We start from the raw sequence: 20,266 nt of genomic DNA on the forward strand, positions 1-20,266 counted from the left end.
GAGAGGGAGGGGAGAGTTGGGAGGGTTCAAACTCGAGTAACCAAATCGGAAGACACCTGCAACATAGTTGGACACCACATCATGACGAATGTCTCCAAGCCTTTGCAAGCCCTTAGCAACTGAAAGCAAGCATTGAAGCATCTGGAGGGTATGGAAGGAGGAAGATGGCGGCCGGCTAACACGCTCGGTCGGGAGCTCCGACCCACCAGCCAAATGAAAATCAAAGATTAACCTTTCCGTAACGTTTTTTACGGACTCTTGAAAAAGGGGATTAAAGCAACTGGAAACTCTCGACGAAAGGAGTTGAAACGAAAAAAAAAGATCGTTCGAACGGCACACAGAAATACACAGAGAGATATGGTATATAGAAACCGGCTGAACCTGAGCATACCGTTGAAGCCGGGACTCCCGCAGCAGTCTTTCCCGAACACCGGAGCCTGGGTGAGTGCACGAAGAGCGACGTGGAGCTGCCGGAGGGCGTTCCAGAGAGTCACTTTCCAGTTCCGGGGCACGAGCGGCAGGGTCAGTGGGGGAGAAACCGATAGACAGAGGGCCACACAAAGCAGCGAGCCGAGCGGGCAGAATAAGACTCTGAACCCAAATCAAACAGCAGGGGAACTGAAAGGAGAAAATAAAGAGCATATTATCAACATCAATTTGCAAGCTGTAAACTTAGAACACCCTCGGCTAATGAACTCTAAGAAGGACATTTCGCTACTGATAACTGAGGGAAAAGCGTTTTCCTCTGTTTCACAGATTAACAGAGACCAGGGAGTTTCAGAAAATCTGACAAAATCAGAGAACATTACCAACGCAAAAAGCATACCCAGTGGTGGGGCGGGCAGATTGGAGAGAACAGCGCCAGACTTAATTGCAAGCTGTTTTAATCAAGAGGACATTGGAAAGAGCAAAGAGGAGAGACACACCCAAGCACAACCTAAAACGAGGGTGTATAATACAAGATCCAGGAAAATAGAAAGAAACCCTGATTCAAGTGCAATAACAGAGGCAGAGAAAGACAAAGATCTGGAAGGAGGAGGAAAATCCTCTTATTGCTTAAGGAATCACAAATTAGTACCACAGTTTGAACCGATAAAAAAGGGTGTGTCTCCAGGAACAACTAAACGAAAACAGAGAGTGTTACCTAAACTAGCAGAACTGTCTGAAAATGTTAAATTAAGATCTACGAGATCAAAGCTCTCCACGAATCAAAAAATTAGAGTCACTCCCTCCCTGCGGTCTTACCTTAAGGTTCAACAATCAGTGCAAGTAAGAGGTGGCCATTTCTCTATACAGAGCGAGCCCACTGAACCACCAATAAGCACCGGAGCTCATTTAGACAGATCACCTACACATAAGATGGACCTAGGCAATGTGAGTGGTGAGGAGACTTCGAAGATTACCGGAAGAGAAAGGTCAACTATCCTGGTTAAAGCAACCCCGATAACTACACATTTAATGGAGGTAACATTACCACAAACTAAACCCACAGAGAGACCTATAGAACAAGAAGCATTAGCAACAGCAACAGAACAAGAATTAATCACAACCGAAAAAGTAATGGAGGTATTTGCTGAAAAAATAATGGCAGCAATGACAGAAAAATTCTCAGTCTCTGAGGAGAATCAAAACAAGATACGCGAAGTATGTGACGGTTTAGACCAAAAATTAAATGTCTTGGGAGAGAGAGTTACCGCAGTAGAAGCAGCAGTGGAATCCCTTAGTAAAAAGGTTAGCACGAATCAAAAAGATATTCGAAAACTAAAAGACAATGAGAAAACAATCAAAGAAAAGTTGGAATCACTGGAAAACCAAGGGAGAAAAAATAACCTTAGGATTTTAAATGTACCGGAAAATATGGAAGGATCGGATATAAAATCGTTTATTGTCTCTCTTCTTGAAGAATTTTTCCCGTGGGCCAAAAGCTGCAACTTGATGGTGGACATTCAGAGGGTCCACAGGGATCCTTTCAGAAAAAGTAAAGAAAAAAAAAATCCAAGAAACATTTTGGTCAATTTTATGACCTACACCCTTAAAGAAAAAATACTGAGTGAGGGTTTAAAAAATGGAACACTAAACAAAGACAACTGGTCATTCAAAATCCGCTCAGATATATGTAAAGCCACACAAGATAGACAGTGGGAATTGGGACAATATATGCAGGAGTTGAAAACATTGGGGGCAACTGTCCAGATGAAATTCCCAGCAGCATTAAGAGTCATGTGGCGAAACAAAATGCACAATATTAGAGAACCTCAAGAAGTAGAAAACCTTATAAATCAGATAAAAGATCAGATCCAAAGGGAGAAATCAAATTAATTTTAAACACAAGAGATATCCCTCCAGAATAATCTAATCGAAGAAGGAAAGAAAATCTTAAAACATTTTTAAGTAAGAAAACTGGTGAACCGGAGCTCGAATCGGGTGGAAAATTCCATCCAAAAGAAGAAGGGAGGCTTCCTCAGGGGGGGAAAAACGAACCTTGCAGAAACACTATAATGTAAAAAGAAATACACGGGTGGGGAGCAAATTAGGGAAAAAAAATTGAAAAAATATCCTCATAAACCAAAAATGGAGTCAAAAGGATGTCAAACAAAATACATACAAGAATGCCTTAACACAGCCCTCTCTATAAAACTCTTTAAGAAGAAATGACGAGAGAAAAAACAGTAAATGTTCTCTCATGGAACGTTAATGGACTAAGAACTCCCAACAGAAGGAGAAAAATTATGGAATATATAAAAGAGACGGAGAGTGAGATTATTATACTTCAAGAAACTCACCTTGTTAGTACTGAGTGGGAACAGATAATAAAAAGATTAAATTGGGTAGAAACATGTATATATACTACCCAAGACTGTAATGTGAAGGGGGTAGCAATTATCTTAAAAGAATCCTTAAAGGCAAAAGTGATAAGTAAGAAAGTAGACAATAAAGGAAGATGGGCCATAGCGAAAATAAGAATAGAAGGAAACATACTTAACATAGTAGGATACTATGGCCCAAACACAGATGACCCTACACCTCTCCAAAATCTATACTCAGGACTTCTATCAACATCTGATCCCATAATAATAGGAGGAGACTATAATATAATACTGGTTCCAAAAAAAGATAGATCACCCCCAAACAAACACCTCAACCTCCCCAAGATGAGGGAATGGCTAAGCATTTACAAAAAAGATTTAGATTTGGAAGATATGTGGCCACAAAAAGGAGATAAAGTATATCCCTTCACCTTCCACAATAAGAAATTAGGACACAAATCAAGGATAGACTTTTTCCTCTTAAATAGATCCTTACAGAATATAGTTAATTGTATTGAACACATTCCTGCACACTTATCTGACCACTCAGCGGTAAAATTAACTTTGCTTCTACCTAAAGATATAACTCCTTCTAGATGGACAGTAGATCGATCTTTACTACACAACCAACAATACATCAGCCAGCTAGAAACGGTTTCACTACACTATTTCGAAGACAATGCAACAGGCACCTCAAAACAAACAACCTGGGACGCTTACAAAGCCGTGATAAGGGGTAAATTACTCAGCTTAGGAGCACATAAAGTAAAAGCTAAGAAACTGGAAATCAACAAAATGGAATTAGACATTAAAAATGCGGAGTTACAACTAGAGAACGAAACCTCCCCAGAAAAAAAGGAAGATTTAGAGATAAAACATCGAAGATTAAAAGAAAATCTAGCAAATTATTTAGAAACCATTGTGAGAGAAAAATGGGAAAACAGTAAACTAGCAAATTATGAATATGGGGAAGGGTGCGGAAAACTGTTGGCATGGAAAACAAAATGTGAACAATCTAGGAATAATATACCATGCATCCAGATATCAGAACAATCACTAGAAACATTCGAAGATAATATAATAAGACAGGAGTTCTCAAAATTTTACTCTGGCATATATAAAGAAGATATAAATCCAACCAAAGAACAAATCGGTAAATATTTAGAAGCTATTCCCCTTCCAAAATTAACAAATGAAGAAAAGACAGAGTTAAATCAAAGGATTAAACCTGAGGAAGTCAGAGAAGCGATAAGCAATTTAAAAAGAGGAAAAGCCGCTGGGCCAGATGCCCTTCCAAATGAATTCTATATAACACTAAAAGAGCACCTAGTTAATAAACTAACAGACCTAATGAATAGCATATATATAGATCATGAAAAGATCCCAGATTCTTGGAACAACGCGATAATCAGTATTATTTTAAAGCCCGGGAAAAACCCAAAAACATGCGAGTCATATAGACCAATATCGCTTCTTAACTGCGACTATAAAATTTTCACACAAGTCATAGCAAAACGACTCGCTAAGGTTATGCCTGGATTGATTAATTTAGATCAGAAAGGATTTATAAAAGGGCGGCAAATTCATGAAATTACTCATGAGTTGTTTGCAGCAATTGATATCGCCACCTCCAAAAAACCCCCCCTCACTATAATCACCTACGACGCCGCTGAAGCGTTCGATAGGGTAAACTGGGCTTTCCTAAACGAAGCAATAGGAAAATATGATCTGGGGGAAAGTGTCGTTCATGCGATAAAAGAAATATACAAGAATCCAAGGGCTAAAATAATAGTCAACGGCAACCTGACTAACAACATTAAAATACAACGTGGTACAAGGCAAGGTTGCCCGTTGTCGCCGTTACTTTTTAATCTTTATATCGAACCACTGGCCACTCTGATTAGGGACCACCCACAGATCTCTGCTTTTAAATATCAAAACTGGTCAAAGAAAATAGCATTATATGCTGATGACTTAATGGTATTTACAACAAGCTACGAAAGTGCCTACCAAGCATTGGATAAGATGATGAGTGACTTTGGTAAAGTCTCAGGCTATCTAACAAACAAAGAAAAAACTGAAGCAATGAGCTGGAACTGTAATCCACTTTCACCGTATAGTAGGGACAAACTAAAATATCTAGGAATCACCCTGGTAAAAGAAATGGACAAAGTCCCGCAACTAAATTTAACGATAATTGCTAAAGAAATGAGAAGACTACTTAAAACATGGTCAAGCCTATGATCCAATGTAAGAAAAATGTCTATTATCCCAAAATTCACATACCTTTTCAATACCATACCATTGGATTTTAAAAAAGAACTCATGGAGAAGATTCAAGGCGAAATTGCAAGTTTTATCTGGGCCTCAAAAGGAACGAGAATAGCCTGGAGTAAACTTAGGAGGAAGAAAGATCAAGGTGGGATAGCTAGTCCTGATTTATTTGAATATTATAGATCCTTCCAATTTAAGAATTTTAGATCATTATTGAGAAAGTATCAAGACTACCCAAGTTTCCTGCAAAACAGGACCGAGAAAACAGACCACTTCCTGTTTAAATTCGGACATCCAAAATTTTTCAAAAAAATAAAACTGAAGATTTTATATAACGCTGCTAGACTTTGGTTCCAAATAAGAAGCTCAGTAAATATACCGTATTACAGTACAAAAGCACCAATATGGGATTCTCCAGGGTCACCGGAATGCTTAAAAGACTCTTTAGCAGTGCCACTTAAAGCAGCAGGAATAGTACTATGGGGACAAATATTAAAAGGAAATGAGATAATCCCATGGAACTTGCTATATGAACTAACAGACGGTAAGATATCGAAATTTAAATATTACCAGCTATCAAATTGGGCCAAGTCGCTACAAGAGAAAAATACCGGAAACGAGACACTTGAAAGCGAAATGATAAGAACCACACTAATAAGAAAAGAAATATCAAAGTGGTATTGGACACTTATTGAATCAGGAGAGGAAGATTTCTCAATCCCGGAAAATGTTTGGAGGAAAGACATACCAGATCAAGAGATAGATCTACAACTGATATGGCAAGAATCTATGGGGAAATGCTGGTCCTGTATAAAATCAGCACCATTAAGAAGGAATCACTTATTTACAGTTCACCGGGCTTACTGGACCCCAAAGAAACTGTCTAAATTCAAAGGATCCAATATTAAGCTCTGTCCCAAGTGCGGAGAAGCAAGAGCGGATGACATCCATATGTTTCAAAAATGCCCCGCAATAACCAACTATTGGGAGGAGATTGGTAAGACAGTGAATACGATACTAAGAACCAACATAACTGTAAGTACCTCTCTCATTTTTTTGGGGATACACAGTAACACAGGTGCTGATAGAAACAAGTTAAATAAAAAACAGGAAAATGTACTCTTTGTATTAATGCTATTATCCCGGAGAGAAATCTGCATTAATTGGGTTAAACTGGTCACAAAGTAACTAAAATCTTTTACTGGGTCATGAACAACAAATCCAATGATTAACGCGACAAACCATAATACCAGGCAGAAATGATTTCTGCCGAGTAGTCAAACTGGCTAGCTCCCCCCCACCAACCAATGGTAATATTGGAAACGATAAAGGGTAAGTGGAGAAAAACTGATGGATCAAAACAATGAAAGGGATACTTCCCAATCTCGGAAAGTGATGGGGCTGTGAAGGCAAAGATTAACAAAAAAGATCATCAGACTCCAGAAACCTCCTTATCTATACAATCGCAAAATGAGGATTTAAAAAAAAAAACATAGTTGGACACTTAGGAACTGTGAAAGTATAAGAGAAGGTAGTTATGCGAATGGAAAGCACTGTAATGTACTAAGGTGTAAGTGTATGAACATGCATTGCACCAAAGGAAATAAAATATGTTGACAAAAAATTTAAAAAAAAGGGTTGTTTACCACTGAGGGTTTCCAAGTGACATCAAATAGGCAACTGTTTTCTAGTATGGTCGCTTAGATTCCACCTGGAATCCCTCCATCATGGAAAACAACCCTGATATTGACAACCGTGCATCTATAATTAAATATATGCTTACTTTAGGAAGACATTTCTTGCACAAGAAATGCATGTCCAGCTCTTCAACATTTCTGAGATGATCCTATCACTTACCTGTGGTTGATATAGGTGCATCGATGGGTGGTAGTGTTGTGGGGGCATGGGTCTATGTGGATGATATGGGTACCCTAAGGGAGAAAATACAGATATGTTAGGTCACAACTGAGCTGACGTATGCTGCACCAATGGCACTCAGTAAGAGAGAACTTCTTATAGTACCTCTGTAGTAATCGAAGGATGGAAGAGGGAAGTGGCTGGTAGGCATGGCCTAAAAAACAGAAAAAAGAGGATGAAAATTGACCTGTCCTAAAGCAGGAGTCTCTCAACCAATACATGGGAGTTTTTAAGAAAGTATAGGGGAGTTAAAGAAACAAGGTGCTTACCTGTAAAAACAATTTTGAAGCTTGAGGTTTTTCAAGCTTCTCATGTTGTGTGCATTATTCAACCATCTTTTGTTTGGGTCTGGAAAACATGCTAGTCCAAACAATTTTTTTATTTTGAACAACGAGCCTAGACAAAGTCTATGTTCTCCTGATGAAGTTGGCCGTAATCCTATAATACCCCCTACTGGCAACAATTTTCAGACTTGCCTTTGCTTTGATGATTTCAAGTGGGGACAGGATTTTTTTTCTATTTTTAATCTATCTATTCACATTGTCAAGAGAGGTAGGCATGTGATTACAGAACAGCCTTAAGCTGGCATACCTTTGTTACAGATAAGTGACTGGTTTCTTACGCAGTTTGACTTTTTTTTTAGCGGTGGGTAGATTTGCGCAGTTACTTAAAAACTCGGTAAGATTCCATCGAGTGGCGTAATTCCGGTCCGTCGGGCTGCTCTTGTTGATTTTTAGCACTGGGAGCTTGTGCTGCGCTGTAAAACTAGCGGGAACAGCACCACGCAGCGTGCCAGTGGGTGCTGCTTCTTTCTGCCGCTCAAGCATATTTTCTAATCAAGTGGCAGCTTTTGCAACGTGAGCGGCAACTCTCTCAAAGAGATCTGTAGAGACATGCCGTGACTGACTGCGTTGAGAAAGCTTGCAGAATCTTGAAAATTGTTTTTTCTCGCTCGCCAACCTAATGTTGGCGAGCCGCTCACGATTAAAGCTCTGCCATGCGGCGGTTGGCAGAGTTTTTGCTGAACTCTGGGCTCCAAGAGGAGTAGGCAAAACTCTACGAACTTCGCCGGCGGAGCAGAGTTTACCGCCTACCCCTAATTTATTTTTTAGACTCCAGTGCATACAGGAGCAAATAAATTGTTTAACAGTTCTTGGCCCCTGTGTCCTCTTTCCTTGACTACACACCAATGCAATAGTGTTTGGTGAAAATGTGTTTAGGCGGCACAAAAATCTCTGAGAATACTAAATATGGGTGAAAGACATCGAGCAACCAGTAATAATTTACACCAAAATACAGTTTTTATATTTTATTCAGTATATAGCGATAGTCAGTTAAAAATATGGACTGTCAACAGATGCATATCAATTCTTAACTTTTCTCAGCTTCAAAACTGCAAATTAGCTAAGTTTTCCTCAACATTTTGCTCTTAACTCATGTATGAAGCCAAGCCAAAAAGACAGAAAAAGAATCTGAAAATGGTGGTTGCCTTATGGTTCATTGGGGGTATTGAGGTCGATGTCATCAGGAGTACATAGGCTCCTTATTTGACTGGCTCCCAATATAAAATTTACTAGGTCAAGTCGGTTGTTCCAGACTCAATCACTAGAAGTCAGAATATTGTGTAGCATATGAATCTAGAAAAAATGTAATTTGAAAATGTCACTGTTGACATTTAGGGTTTGAAGCCCTAGGGAATTGGCACAAAAATACAGAAATCTCTGTTTATTTTTGTACTTAGGCATTTATATATTTACGTTGCCACTTTTCCTTGACAAATAAAGCAAATACAAACATGTGAGGGAGGGAGAGAGAGGAAAGCAAATGGATGGGTAGGAATTGAGAGAAAATAAGGGAATCAGGATAAAGAGGAAACAAATCTGAACGCAAGCACATTAGTAGACAATCAGAGAACTTGGGTAAAACAACAAAACTTGTATTTTTATGCAGAATCAGAAGCTTATAATTTCCTTTGTAATAAAAACAAGAATGGTTGGTTTTAGTATAGCTCCTTTACAGCTATCAGAAAACAAAAACTACTTATGTAGATCCATGAAAGATAAGTGCAAAGACTTTTGCCCACCAACCTATTTTGGCTTTTATGATAACCTCTGGAAGGTTAGCTGGGTCGGCAGTTGTAGAAAGATTTAAGGAGCAGAGTATTTATTTTATTGCCTCAAATTTAAATAAATGTAACACTGCAACATCTCGTGTATTCAAAGGAGGTTATTGTTGTGTCTTTGCTCCAATATACTTCACCTAAAAAAAAGCTATCAATGCTCTCTCTCAAATTATGCATTTAATTGACAGGTGACTCTTTAAAGAACCTTGTTGTGCTAACTTCTAAAATCATGTATCACGGGAGGCTACAGCTGCCGCCGACATTTCTACTGACATTTATTTTGAAGCTCCAATTTATTTTTCGGTATCAAAGCTCTATATTGGGACCATAAAGACCTATTACATTCAGATGCTTCATGATTTTGTTCCATCAAACTCTAACCTCATCTTCCACAGCATCCTGACATTACTAATCAAACCAGCCACTACTAAAATTACTGTCCTTATATTTACTTTCATTCTTAGTAGGTTTTCTCAATTCCACTTTCAGACAAGCACCTTAATTAAATTATAGTACTAATTATGCATTGCATATCCTGTTACGTTCCTCGGAGACAGATTTATATAACCCTGTAATTGTACTAACTGGTCTAGTTGTGTCCCTCAAAGATGGGTTGATTGACACCAGAGATATTAAATGTTCAGTGGAAGAGCTCTGGCTTGAACTGTAACCCATTTCGTTTACGGTTAGAAATCTCTATTTATTTTTGTACTTCGGTATTGATATATTTGTACATACGTTGCCACTTTTCCTTGACAAATAGAGCAAATACAAACACGTGAGGAAGGGAAAGAGAGGAAAGCAAATGGATGGGTAGAAATTGAGCAAAGATAGAAAGGAGGGAATCGGGATTAATAGATCACACAATAGATCTTAAAGTAAGTAGCCAGTCCCAAAAAGCATGTTGATATAATATATAATCAATGTTACATTGCTGATTTCAATACCGATACGTCTGAGCAGCTGGGATGTTTTTTCTTTCTTTATATCATCCATATAAGCTCACCAAATCAAAAGATGAGCAGTGAATCAATAGAACTTCAGTTCACTTAAGAACTGGACCATTTGGTAACTTCTGTTGCTGGCCTTTTGTAAACCTGTAATACATCTTCTTATAGGGGTACTATACGTTTTGGTTTTAACCAGCAGTTAATACAGTAAAGTAATACAGTATAATGGAGTGTCTTCCAGATGCATCTTCCTAAGTATAAAAACAAACATTTGGGTAGCACATCTGGTTCGTAATCATTGGTTCCACGTAGAGTTTGCACAATAATGGGGAAGAATGAAGCCCTCCTAAGGTGGCCTTCCTGGGGTTACTTATTTTCTGTTCAGCTGGGCCATGCCTTGCAGTTTGGACTGATCACACTGGAGTAGCAGAGGGAGACTAAACTTCAACTTTAATTTGAAAATATGCAATTTTCATTAAAGTTTCTTTCCTCTTATTTATTTATTTGCTCCACTTTGTTCTACATTTTCCATCATAAAGCCTAGTGTTGTAAGTCTGGAGAACTCAGCCCATACAGTTATTAGAGCAGATTCATGACCGGCCATAGAACTCATTTTCAGCCTTTGAAACTGGGATGTAGAACTGCTAGCCCTACAATGTACAGATAGCTGAGCAACCCTGTCCTTTTCCACTTTTCCCTGATCAGTCCTTTTGGTTTACCCTCGGTGAACTAGATAGTCTCTGCATTTAATACGTTTCCATAGAAGAGCACAAAGCTCTGGTGGACAGAGGACCCACCCAACTTATACTCACAATCATGGTAGACCATGGCTTAAGGTCCCTCAAATCATACTAAGCACACTGACAGCATGTTCAGCTTTTAACCTGCCTTACTTTGGCGCTCAGATACAGTGTGACAAACGCCCATTCTCTTATAGAGGAAGCTTTCACTGCTGACCCTCTCTCTACTATAACCAGGGACTCATCTCATTATCCAATTGAGAAGAATAATACTTGCGGCTTTGGGACACCAGTGCTAAACACTTGTAACCACCACGGATGCTGCCCAGTGACCACTCACTGCCCCAGGAACCTTAGAAAGAGGATGGTATTTAAAATTGGGTTTAATGCTAAAGTCAACCCTTGGCTTCATGAAGAAAAAACAAAGAGAAACAGAAATACAATCCTTCAAAAAAAGGCAAAAACAAATGACAGGGAACCTTTCCAATATATAACAGACCTAACTAGCCCTTTATAAGCTGCGGTCAGGCACAACACTAGAGACGTTATAAACAAGCATTTACAATGCAATGGTCTCGGCATTGGTAAAGTTAGAGCTATTGGCATTGCTCATGACATTATTTTTGTTTATGTTTTTGACTTTAAAACATTTAAAGAAACGGCATTGTTATTTACAATGTCAATAGCTTAATCACTCTCAAATGCGAGACCTATTGCATTTGCACCCACACACAGAGCCACCTACACACACACTGACTAAGCTATTGACATTGTAAACAACAATGCCGTTTCTCTACATGTTTTAAAAACAAAAACAAACAAAAATAATGTCATGAGCAATGCCAATACCTCTAACTTTAACAATGCCGAGACCGTTGCATTGTAAATGCTTGTCTTTAATTCTGGGCATGTGAGCTTACAATGTGGGTGTAGGCGGAAGCCCCACGAAAGATCTGCTCATTTTGGGCTTGAGGGTTCAAGAGAACCCCGTGCTGAGCCAGAGCCAGGAAGCTGGCATGAATCAGCTTGGTGCGAGCATTGTCACTCGTCCACCTCTATGCAGAAGTAAGCTTAGTTACTGAAGATATCTGTGAGTGAGTGCTGCGTCAGTCACTAGCTCAGAGCGCGCAGCATAGTTATTTATACTTGAAGTCTTAATGGGAGTCTGACTAGACAGAAGATGTGGGTGAGGGAGTGACAGCGTCGAGTGAAGAGGGCAGAATGATGCAAATGAACTGGCAGCAGGCAGTGGCACTCAGTGCCCCCGTATGAGAAGCGGCCTCTGGAGGGAGGTGGGTTCCAGGATGGGAACTTTCAGGGGACGCGGGGTCATACCATGTGGAGCACGGTAAGTAGAAACCAGAAAGTTATTTAGATCTTCGGGGTATGGTTACCATACTCAGCGAGAGAGGCAGTTGGTTGTATTCACTCCCCTCTCAATGAAGGCCTCGTGGTGCGTTGTGACTTCAGCATCAGAGGTTGGCCCCCTCCCTGTGTCTCACTTTCTGCCGCTGCCCCCACTGCAAGGGCATAGGGGTGCGGTGAAAGTCCTTATCGTGAGAGGCTGCGGGTGCACCATTCGCTGCCCACTCAGGAGAGACCCCCCACCCTCCTCTTCCCGCCAACCAAGAAACCCGCATATTCTCCTGTCGCACCGATGCTATGAAGGGAACCGGTGACCAATCAGCAAAATATGCATTCTGACGTATGACTGTAAAAGCGCATATGATTAAACAGCAACACCTGTTATTAATATTTTTTCCTTCACATATAGCGCACTGTTCTCGTTCCGTAAAAAGAGCGCTAATACCACAGGTGCAGCTATGCTGTAGAAATCTGTTTAAAAAATGTATGTATTGGAAGCCAAAGTATTTTGGAAATGCACAGTATATCGACAATTGGGGTTTTCAAGAACATTGTCGGATTTCATTTTCGCAGTTTTATATAGCGCGAACTCGGCCCGAGGGAACTGAAGCACTTTACGTGAGAACCGTTTCAGATTCATACGGATTTAGAGGTACACACCGAAATGACGATGATGTGTGGTTGGTGTTAGAGACACTATAATAGCTAGATGAAAGGACAGACTTTTTACAATATATTTAAAGCGCCTCGTGCATCAGGGGGCTCAGGCTGCCTCCCAGCGCTACGGGTGGTTCAGAAGTGCACGTGCAGGAATAGCTCATGAGTTGGCCGCAGGTTCTTGCTCTTCAGCCATGAAAGTCACCGGTGCTCAAAGCAGCAGCCGTTTGGGTAATGGAAATGAATAGCGGACTCTTGAAAGTCAATAGTTTTTGGTGCCCGAAGGGGCGTCAAAATCGTGTTTTCGAACTATCGTTACGGTGCTAAGGAGTCGCTTTACTTTTAATGCCATAAATTAATTCCTTTTTAGGAGAGCAAAATATTGGGGAACCATTTTGGACAAGGCAACGGCGGTTTAAACAACAATAAAAGTAACGTTGTTACAGCGCTCCATTCCACTCTTCCCGTTTCAGAGCACTTTAAATACCGCATATCACAATGAACCGATCAAATAGTTCTCAGTTTGTCGACCAAGGAAGGATGAAAGGGCAAGTTGACCTTCCCCACGTCAAGCTCCTGGACTTCATATCACCATTGAGAGCGAACTCCACTTAGACATATTGAGAAATAAATCCGATATAAATGACCTCGAGTTTAAGCACGATATTCTGGGATTGGGCTCTGGGGTTACGCCGGCAGGCTGGTAAATATATATCGTACACAATAAATGACGAACAGCCATGTTTTAAAATGACTTGGTGTTAAGGGTTTGCTGTTTCTAAGCGCTGTAAACTGCCATTTTTACTGTCCCCTCATTTCATTGCATCAACGCGTCTGCACCCTCTATCAGTCCGCACGTTTACACGAGAGCTCAAGCGGAACGTTCTCTTTTTAAGACAGAACCTTCACCAGCAACAGACAGTTTAACTCGATTTTCAAGTTTTTTTAGTCATAGGAGTCGAATCACAAAATAAAGAAACATGAAACAAACACTACCACAGGAACCAAATAGGACAAACGGGCAGGATGAGATCTGAGCGCTCTCGACCAGTTATAAGTGGCCTGCAGCAAAGTCGGCATCTGTGAAACTACTAGGGGCAAACCTTTCCACCCCAGTGACGTCTTGCAGCGCGGTATTCGTCTCTAGAGGTGTATGCTGCTCTCAGTCTCATATTTGCTTCATGACATGATTAAAGTAGAGTTCGAAACAGGCTGCAGGGAGCTACAACAGAAACACTGGTCTCGAGCACACCAAACGCAGCGTCCTTTTCGGATTCGGGGGCGTGTTTTGCTGTTGTATCCTCCTTGAGACTTCTCGCAAAAAACACGCCCCCCGATCCGAAAAGGACGGGGCCTAATCAGAGTGACTGACCTCTTCTCCAGTGGCTGGCCAGCATTTACGAGGCCAGCCAATGGAGAACAGGGGAGAAGAGGGGCTGTTCAAGCCCCTCTTCTCCAAGTCATTAAATCTCCGACTTCCGGTTCTGCCTTTCGGCAGACCGGTAGTCCTCGACCTAAAAAGGGGTGTTCCTTCTTAACCTGCTGTGGTGTTTTATTGCCCTCCGAATGGCTGGGGCCTGGGTACGGTGTTGGAGCGCAGGCTTCTTCTCTGATGTGGAGTGCTTTATGATCAGTGCTGGCACCTGCGGGTACTGCACCTGTAAGAAGCACAAAAATACTAGAGTGTAAACTCCTCTTCTTAGGATATTTTTGAAGAAACACACCATGCAAATGTCACTTTGCAAATTATCAACCATATTATCCATTACTCACTCCATCGCTTCGCTGTGGATGTGAATTGTGGATGCCAGCTCTGTAGGATTTTCAGAGGTGAGTGCTCTCAACCATGCACCTTTGACAAGTACCTGATGCACACCCCAAATCACCAGGCAACCTAGAGGCAATTCAACTCACAGCATATGGTGTACAAGAAAACTCACTCCGTCTTGGAAAAGGCCTGCGACGCCAAAATGGACACCATAGACTGGGCTATGAGTTGCAGTTTCTTTCTCCCACTGAATGTACTTGTTACTTGTAACCTAACATCATGCTTTCAGATGAACCTGCATATGTTACAGTTAATTTCCGATCGGTGATGTCTCTTTACCACTCGTGCTCATAAGATGCACACATAAACTGACGTTGAGGAGCACTGAGAGAAAGGGATCATACTCATCCTCATTTTTTATCAACTGATCCGTTTTCTAGATCCTTTAGAACATGGCTGGGGAAAAGGCTTTCTAGAACTCTGGCTCTAAGGACTGAGTCAATGTACCAACGCAAGACGGAAAGCCAGTTAGACTGCAACCACTCCACAACCAACTGAGCAGTACTTGAGTGAGATGCGTTTTAGGTAATGATCAGTTATATTAAGTATCACAGCGATAGCGGAACCCAAACCCCCTTTCACATTAAAAAGGCACACTTAAGAACATTAGGAAACAATGGACATATTTAAAAGACTTACTTTAAAATCAAACTCCGATCTATGTGTAGTAACGATTATAAAGAGAAACAGAATAATAGCTGCAATGTTTAGGAGTAATGTGAACAGCAGAAAATATCACAACATAATGCCTGTTTAACTTTACATCAACCCTACCCTCATATATCTGGCTTACTAAGCAAAACGCAGCGCCAAAAAGAAGGCCTAATTCAACTTCAAAACTATACTTTGCTTATAACTCGATAACAATTGTTTTAGAACACAACTCAGATTAAATTTTCTGGACACTCGAGCAGACTTGATCCTCACATTGCAATGAAAAGTGGCATTAAACACGCATTCTACTTTTGTCATTCATACTTAAAAGGATTAATATATATGTAGTCTAAACAGGGGATACCAAGAAGAGAAAAAACATGAAAATTAAAACCACCACAAATGGAGGGAAAAATATATTGCATATCTTTGAAATGGAGACAGAATCCTCCAGTGCAAATAAATCTGGACTTTTTCTCACATGTATACACACACTGATTATATTAACATACAACATTTCATCTCTCCTGGAGACATTGTGTAGCACAAACATGTATTTAAGCATTATCCATGGTGGGTAAAGGCTTTTCAGTGAGGTAGTATCAGAGACAAAAGTTCAGAACACAACAGTCAACCCACAGACACAATTTTGTATGCCCAGTGCCTATGATTTAGTTAAAATAAGGTACTTTAATCTCACCGCAAAATGAAACACTATACAGGCCAACCGAATTCTCAGTTAAAGGGTTGTAATCTTATTTATAGTCTTCAGTGATCACCCTGTCTGGTACCCTCTCCCTTCTATTGGGTTTTTCTAATGTCTACAGCCCAGACCTATAGCATGGGTGTAGGCACACATTAGGTGCAGTTCACGCAGAAGTACTACATTGGCTAGATGTATACATCAGTTCAAATACATTTCAACAATTTGAATTCCCCTGGAGATAAGTTTTAGGTTTGTATGGCAGTTCTTTATGATTGTAGACTCTCGCTACACTAACCGTTATGCAACACTTCTACATGCTCATATGGACATGCAGTTCTAGTGGTTGCATTCAATGGTCTTGTAGCGACTCTAAATATATGGGCTGCAACGGTGACCACACTCAAAATACAAGCCATTGGGAAGAAACAGCATGGCATGCTAACACAGCAGCACTTGTCATTTGCAGTAACGGCCTCTTATGCCAGGTGCAGACAGGCACTGGAATACAGCAGTTATGGCCTCCAGGCTGGGTCCTCAGCAGGTGTTAATCTTTATCACCTTCAGCCTCTGGGCTAATCAGGGTCAAAATTAGGTAGCTTCAGTCTCTTGGACACACAGCAGGATGATGAGCATCATGATGATGCTCAGTACTTAAAAGACTTAGTGCAGTATGCAGTAGGATCTGCTCGGAGCCCCCTTCAAAACATGGATCGTTCCTGGCTTCACTCCTGTTTGGCAGTCAGCTGCCTCTGGGTGTTCTCCTCCTGGACAGTCGCTCTTCTTGCTGTGCAATACACTATCCTTCCCTCTTTCTACAGGCAAGCATCTAGACTCTATCCAGACCCTCCAAAGCTCCAGGAGAATTGCAGGCTTCAAATGATGGTCCCTCACACCATCACCTCTGGGGGACTAGCTGTCATGCAGAGACCAGCTCTAATCACACAGATTTCCTTCAAGCACTCTGCAGAACACTCCCTTCCTTGGTCAAGAAGAAACTGGAACGAAAACAATCTGATTAGGATATCACATTTATATTAATTTCCAGACAGGAAATGTAAATCCACTCTCCGGGGTTTCCAAAATGGCTTGGTTCTCTTTCAAGTGACACTTTTCGTCTGTTTCTCAGACACCAACTTTGTACAAGCCAATAGATCTCACAGTAGGTTTCAATGATGCTGTTTCCAGGCAGAAATACCCAAAACAAGGGTACAATAGAATGCAAGATCTCCGCATATGGCTGTTATTAGTAATCCGGAAACGGTAATCAGAGACAGACTCATGGAACAACAGAAACTGCACTCCCACTCCTCACCTTTACAATCCACCAAATGGCAGTGCTCAGGAAGAATTATTCATCAGTCTTTTGCTGAATTCCTAGATCACCCTGTTTCAATCCGCCCTCACTTCAGTGTCTATGTCGCCCCCATCCAGCCACATTACTGCAGACAATACATGTCTGCTGTCTGGGGAAGCTGTATTCACGCTCCATCTTGTGCCATGCTAAACCAGGGACCATCCAAAGTGGATCCCACTGGCCCCAGTACTTAAGACTCTCACCACACACACAGCCCTACTTCCATGTGTATCTGCTACACATGCACTGCACAAACACACATTTAAGACACATATGATGTCAGTGCAAAGGTCTGTGGTTCGCATTGCAGAAAAACTTCTCACAAGAGGGGTGAGCAGAATGCACTCTCTCCTGACAGAGACAAAGGTGCGTTCATATTAAAGATTTACACAAACTCTATACTGCCAGCACCTCTTTATGTGACTTACCAAAGACATGGGCAGACCTGTGCCTACAACACAGTCATGCTTGGTGAACTCCTCCAAATCCTAGATCAGGTTCTGAACCACACATTAGCAGGGAGAGGACTCTGAGCACAGGCAAGATTAGAATGATGGTAGGGTCAAACTAAACGTCAGGATATCAGTTTCATATACACTCAGATGTTCAGAGCAGGGTACAAACCCCATTTACCATGTAGGTGACATTCCCATCCCAACATCTTTCTTCCTTAAAAAAAAAAAGGCACACTTTTTCAAAGTGATGGGCTTACTAATTTGTCACATAATCCTTTAAAATCTTTTCCAACCAGAACAACAGAGTACAGGAGTTACACCCAATCTATGCATGAACTCTGTGAAAGAGAGTCCAAGGACAGGTAGAGGTTGAGACTTCATAAGTTCACAAATTTAGTGACTGGTCTCTGTACCTGAATGTTAGAACTGGAAGAGACAAGTGTCACATGTTAGCGTTGCACCTAGGTCTGACCCAGCAATACTAGCCTTTCAGAAACAGTGTCCTGCCAGTTAAACCTCCAGACATTCCTTAGAGGTATTTTTGGTTATGGTGGCAAAATAACAAATCTTTCCTCCAGGGTCAGCACTCACCAAGGTCCAGGCTGGGCGTACTTATGAATTGAGGGTCAGGAACTCCTCTACCAGTTGAGACATGTTACTATCAGAGGTGGCGGTGCTGGATGGCACTGAGCTATGCCGGATTCTGTTCGAGGCGCCATATGCTTTTTGGGTACCTGGATCCTCTCGGGAAGGAATTACCATCTTCACCTAAGGAGAAAAAAACAGGTAAGTTCATGAGTTTGACTAAACAGGATGGTTTCTGAAAATATGAGAGCTCTATCTCACTTATAAATGTCAGTTGACTGTGCATGTATTTCCCATATGTAGCTCAATCGACTTCAGTTGAGAATATCACATTATTTTTGCAAACCCATAGTGATTAGCGGACAAGGGGTAGACTATGCTCGTCAGTGATCAATCAATGCTCATGGACAATGACCGGTCCATAGGTGTCTCTGCTATACAAGCATAGTCCTACTCTGACTGACCACCAGATGTCACTCATGCACCATCATGTAAGAATGCGGTGTCTTGGGCCCTAGGCCCGAATGTAGATGTAATAAAGACACAGGGGCATGGTTATGGCAACTGGAACTGGCCACAAGAACATGCACTCGGACCCTTTTATTGGCAGAGTCACCTGACCGGCAACGCCGGTGTTGGATCAGTGTGGTATGGGTGTAAAGACCAACCCTCGAGGAGTGGCTGGAGGTAGCTGTGTAGCAAACACTAGAATGTGTCCAGCAGGACACGACATTCCTCCCAAATTATATTAAAAATAAAACAGACTCCAACCTATGGGATGAATGAAAACAACTCAAACAACACTACATCGAACAGCCTCTGGAGGCAGTCAGCAAGACAGTAGAGGATAGGTGCAGCTGGGAACATCCAGACATCTCGGCATGCATCAATAGTTTAACCAGCTACCACTGGGCACGAACACTGTGTAGATGTAGTCCAGATTCTTTGGCAGCATGTCTGTTGGGTCAATGTCCGCTTAAGCACTGTACGATGGTCCTGCTTGGTCTGGCTGTGATGTGGCTGGTGTCAACAGTTTAAACTTGGTGCATCAGGAGCGTTGATGGAGTCAGAGCGTACTCTTGGGGCGTCTTGTCCCTATGATGACAAGTCTTATCAGGACTGGGATGGCGTTGACGATACTTGGGATATTTTCTTCTGAAGCTCCGGTGCCTCCCAGTACATTGTCAGTGGGGCAGCTTCCAAGCCACCTCTTTTACCAGGATACCTTTGTGAAGGAATGTCCTTGAAGCACTTTTTGCTGGGTTGCCTTGAGACCGCATAGACTGTGTAGGATGGCTTGTGGGCTGCCTGGGGGCCTCCGCAGGATCTCTGACAGAATCATGGCTGACTCACTCGTGCAAACCACAAGAAAGGCTGATACATGGTCGGTGTGCTTACCAACTAGCCCCAGGTGCGGGTGGGCTGTCACATAGACTCTGGACACTTGGTCTCTCTCACGTCACCAGGGGCACCTCGGTCTCTTGGTGCTTTAGGGGTGTACAACTCCACCCTGGTGATGAATTGATCGTTTGTTGGATTGGGTGATGCACATGACAATGATGGTGTGGTTGCTCTTTGATAACCTGGATGACAGGTGGTGATGATTTGCATGGAGTAAGGGTAACTGGAGGGATTTCGCAGTGACGTAGCTCAGTGTCTTTGCTGGTGCTATTCTTATCCTTTGGCATGTGCAGTTGCGAGCAGGGATGCCATCTGTCTCTAGCAGCCGAAGCTTGGGAACTGACGGTCACACTGGGAAGTGTGGACTAGAGACGCAGTTTGTGCTTGCAGGCGACTACTGTTTAGTTCTTCCGCTGTACTGTTGCGAGGGACATTGCTCCACCTCGGTGGC

At 41.6% G+C, this 20,266-nt stretch overlaps 1 pseudogene; it reads right to left on the minus strand.

Annotated features, from left to right (window-relative positions):
- Positions 1-5,657: 5,657 nt before the first annotated feature.
- Positions 5,658-20,266, minus strand: part of LOC146871453 (receptor-interacting serine/threonine-protein kinase 3-like) — a 376,914-nt pseudogene continuing 362,305 nt past the window's right edge.

This window comes from Triturus cristatus, chromosome 1_1, assembly GCF_964204655.1.
Source record: "Triturus cristatus chromosome 1_1, aTriCri1.1, whole genome shotgun sequence".
NCBI classification, from domain to species: domain Eukaryota; kingdom Metazoa; phylum Chordata; class Amphibia; order Caudata; family Salamandridae; genus Triturus; species Triturus cristatus.